Raw genomic sequence first — 4785 nt, forward strand, 5'->3', positions numbered from 1 at the left:
GCCTGCATCACTTCCGGGCAACGTGGATGCGACGTGCACGCGCTTTGCGCGCGTGCGTGCATGCTCCAGCCTCCAGACAGGAGTCCCCCGCTGCGGCTGAGTTCTCACTTGGCAACCCTAATGTATTTTTACTTTTTAATGTAAGCCGCCCTGAGCCTGCCTGGCAAGGAGAGTGGGATATACATTGAATTAAATAAATAAGCAAACATATGGAATTCACTGCCACAGGAAGTAGCGGCATAGACAGCTTCAAAAGGGGACTGGATAAACATATGGAGCAGAGGCCCATCAGTGGCTGTTAGGCAGAAGGTATAGACAGGAACTCTCAGTCTGGGGCAAGTGATGCTCTGTCTTCTTGGTGCTTTTTTGGGGGGGTCAACAGGGGGAGGGCTTCTAATGTCCTGGCCCCACTGCTGGATCTCCTGATGGCACCTGGTATTTTTGGCCACTGTGTGACACAGAATGTTGGAGTGGATGGGCCACTGGCCTGATCCAACATTAGCTTCTCTTACGTTCTTATGTTCTATGCTAGGGACCTGGGTAGCTGCCGCAAATATTTATATGTTTATAATTTAAAAGGCATGCTAAATGGGTGATGAAATAGCCAGTGCTATTTGGTAGCCACCCAAAGAGCAGCTGGCACTGGCAGTGGACTTCTGGCCTCTACCCAGAGGTGGGCCTTGTTTATCCTTCCTTTTTGCTCCTGTGAGCGCCGGGTAGCTGGCACTGATGATGAGGTCCGTGGCCAAAAATATGTTATCACTGGAAGGAACAGATGGCCAAATGCTATATTGAAAAATGGGCCCCACAATCAGATTGTCCGTGATCACAAATGCCGATATCCGCTCATCAAGGCTGGCAATCCCAGTTTAAATATGGGGATGCCCCTCAAAGATATTCATCTTGCTGCTGTTCAGATGTAAAACTGTGACTGCAGCTCCATTTAATCTACATTCACCGGCATCTCTCCACCTTTTCAGATGCTTAACCAAGTCTGACTGGCATGCCAACAATCACCTGCGAATGGTGATGTGACTTTGATGTGGAACACTCATTGTAGTGTATATGACACAAAGGATTTGTGAGGTTGGGAAGATGCACAGAACTTGTGCCCCCCACGTGATTCTGTCATTCCAGCACATTTCAATAAGAACGTAAGAGAGAAGCCAATATTGGATCAGGCCACTGGCCCATCCAGTCCAACACTGGATAAATCCAAAAATAAATAAAATAAATAAACACTCTGTCACACAGTGGCCAAAAATACCACCGGGAGGTCCCCCAGTGGCCCACGAGTGGACACTAGAACCCCTCCCACTGTTGCCCCCCCCCAAAGTACCAAGAGTACAGAGCATCACCTGCCACTGACAGAGAGTTCCTACCTATACCTTGAGGCGAATAGCCACTGATGGACCTCCGCTCCATATGTTTATCCAATTTCCTCTTGAAGCCGTCCATGCTTGTAGCTGCCACCACCTCCTGTGGCAGTGAATTCCATGTGTTGATCACTCTTTGGGTGATCGAGTACTTCCTTTTATGCGTTCTAACCCAACTGCTCAGCAATTTCATTGAGTGCCCACGAGTTCTTGCATTGTGACAAAGGGAGAAAATCCTTCCCTTCCTCCAAAGCTCACTAAGGCACATACTGTACTCCCGCTCTCCTTTTATCCTTAGAACAACCATGTCGCGTACGTTCGTCTGAAAAGTGTGTGAGTAGCCCAAGACCCCCCACTGAGCTTCCATGGCAGAGTGGGGATTCAAGCGTGGGTCTCCCAGATCTTCGTCCAATGCTCTAACCACTACCCCACACCACACCAGCTCTCCAGTGATGCTGCCATTCACATGCATGCTGCGTGGTCTTCCCATGGTGTGTTGGATAACTGAAGGGGGAAGCACTCCCTTTGCTACTACTGAAGCATGCTAAGAAAACACAATTCAGGGTGGGACTATGTAGAGGGGTTGTAGGAAGACAGAAGAAGGCGAGCCCTAGTGGAGCATCTTCTCACAAGCGAACCCTCGTGAACATTCAGATCTGCTAAGAAAGCCCTGTAGACTGGCATCGACCAAGAGCAGGTCCTTTTCAGTTGTTGCACCAATGCTCTAAGACGTTCTCTCACCTGGAGGCTCACTTGTCTTCATCACTTAGAAGAAGAAGAAGAGATTGGATTTGTACCCCGCCCTTCACTCGGAGTCTCAGAGTGGCTTACAATCTTTTTCCCTTCCTCTCCCCACAACAGACACCCTGTGAGGTCGGTGGGGCTGAGAGAGCTCTGAGAGAAACCACTCTTTCAAGAACAGCTCTGACAGAACTTGTGACTGACCCAAGGTCACTCCAGCAGCTGCATGTGAAGGAGTGGGGAATCTGGTTCTCCCAGAGTAGAGTCCACACTCTTAACCACTACACCAAACTGGCTCTCTTACTTCCAAGGAGATGTATGCAAAAATGTCGTGTCGTTATTATGTCCCAAACGCCTGTTGAAGAGCACCAGCCTGCCAAATAGGCTCACAGCCCATTTGTTGCTGTGTTATTTTGCTATTGCGCTTATGGAATTGGGAACGTGATAGATGGGTGAAGAACTGTTGGTATTAGAAAACACTCCTTTACTTCTGAAGGGAGAAGGACAGAGCCGAGCCAAGAGTTCAAGAGCAGGGAATGTCGAATGGGGGGAGGGAACGGAAGAGAAAGACAAGTTTGGGAGGCAGACCTCCACATCATCCGAGCAGCCCCCCACTGCTGAATTTCACCCTGCCTTGCAGCTTTGAAGATGCACGGGTGCTCTCAAAAGAAATTAACTATAGAGAACAAGATAGAGACAATGGTGTCTGAGGACTCCACCTCTTGGCACTGCCTCTTCCTCTTGCTGCCCTCCCCGGCACATCCCATCATCCAAACCCCTGCCTGCACACAAAAGGGAAGAGTTCAGGAAGCCCCCTGATGCATGCCCAGCTTGCCGTGCTGGCTGTAAAGATACCTGGGAAATGAGCAGGGAAGGTTAACTCCTGTGGCTCCTGGCCGGGAGGTGAGGGGGGGGGGTTTGAAGTGCAGCAGTGATGTCCCTGAGGACAACCAGGGTGGGGTGGCCATGGGCCCAAGGCCATCACCACCCCTTGCCCTTGGTGTAGAGCTGGCTGCGGGTCAAGCATGGGAAAGATGATGTTGGGGGCAGCCAAGACTTTAGTGGCTAGGCACTGGGGAAATGGTATACAACCCTCATCGGTTATGTGGTTTAATAAGTTATGGGAATACCTGGTCACGGACAAAATATCAGATGTTATATTCTTGGCAGAGAATCCAGAGTTCGATTCAGATTTTGTTTGGAACGTTGGTTTCCCTTTCTTGAATATATGGAAAGACACAGTAAGCTTAGAAAGGCACTTCCCGATAATTTGAAGGTTATAGCTATATATTGAAGAGCTGTTTGATTCTATTGCTCTTGTATTTTTAGTGTTTTTAATTATGTTTTTATTGTAGTGGTTTCTTAAGAGTATGTGCCGCTGTAAATCATTGTTATATTATACTAGGAGCAAGGACCGTTGCAGGAACAATGCAACGAGCTCTAGAAAGGCGGGGGCGGGTCCTCCCCCAGCCCCCCTCCGCTCTCTACCTGGCCCTCAGTCCCGGGATGGTGGTGTGGCGATGGGACGGGCCAGCAGCAGCTCCCTGCCCAGGCCGTGTCGAAGCACACAGAGGGCCGTGGCAGCATCTCCTGCCACCTCCACAGATACCAGCATCAAGGGCAACCACATGGGCCGTCAGTGGCTCTCTGGCTGGGTGAGTCCCGCGGGCCGCCTCCACCGCAGCCCGCCCCTCATTGCGCAAAGCCTTTTTTCTGGAGTCACCTCACAGCCAGGACTCTCTCCCTTGCCGTCAGTGCCACCTGGCCACTGTACTGGGCTGCCCCCCCTTGGCGGCATGGCGGACCAGTGTTCCCAGGGTGGTGCTGGCGATGTCCACCTCCCTCCCTCCTGGCTGTCCACCGCCCCTCCCTCCATTCTATCCTCTCAGCAGCCCACACGGAGGTGATGTCAGTGCCGGGAGAGAGGAAGCCAGAGCAAGGTAGGGTGGGGAGCTGCCGTTTTGTTTCTGTCCGGCCCCCCTCCAGGCACGGCTCGGCTCTCCGTCAGCCTCGGTCAATGGGCCAGGCGTGGGAGGGAGGTGCAAGAAGGTCGCATCCAGATTGTGGCGAGGAAGAAGGTGGTGGTGCAGGCCAGGCCGGCTAGGGTGGAGGGCAGCAGCAAGGCGTGGCAATGCCAGGCGGGCCATCCTCCCACCTCCCCACCACCATTTGGCACATAGGGAGTAAAGACATGGCTGCCTTGCCACCTCCACCCGCCAGAAAGCCCATCCTGTCCGGCGTCTCCGTGTCGACTGAGGGTGAGAGGCTGGCCAGGGCTTCTATGGGTGGGACCCTGCCACGCACCCAGCCAACGGCAGCAGCGCCTTTTGAGTGGCAGCTCAGGGCGCCAACTGACTCGGAGGGTGGGCGGGAGTCAGAGAAGGCAGCCAGTGGCCACGGTCTCCGTTGTGAGTGGCAGCTCTTGCACCCAAATTATTTTGACGTGAATGGAATCCTCCCACCCCATAGGAGAAATGCCACTCCAAATCAGCTTTATAATATACAAGGGGGGACCCGCGATACTCGCGGGGGAGGGGGGAGAAGAGCTCCGTCTCCTCCATCCCCCCCATCTCCCCGCGGCGGCAGCGAGGCCGGTGCCCCCCCGGCCGCCCGGCCTGCCTGCCGGCTCCGGTTAGGAGGCGGCTGCGGCAGCGAGGACCGGCTCCCC

At 53.2% G+C, this 4785-nt stretch overlaps 1 protein-coding gene across 1 annotated transcript in view; it reads right to left on the minus strand.

Moving 5' to 3' along the window:
- PTPRO (protein tyrosine phosphatase, receptor type O) overlaps positions 1–4785 on the minus strand; it is a gene marked incomplete at its 5' end in the record, with an annotated part of 101965 nt that overhangs the window by 19431 nt on the left and 77749 nt on the right. The gene's annotated exons all lie outside the window — the stretch shown is intronic.

The sequence above is a fragment of the Gekko japonicus genome, unplaced genomic scaffold (assembly GCF_001447785.1).
Source record: "Gekko japonicus isolate JY-2015 unplaced genomic scaffold, Gekko_japonicus_V1.1 scaffold1846, whole genome shotgun sequence".
Taxonomy (NCBI): Eukaryota; Metazoa; Chordata; class Lepidosauria; order Squamata; family Gekkonidae; genus Gekko; species Gekko japonicus.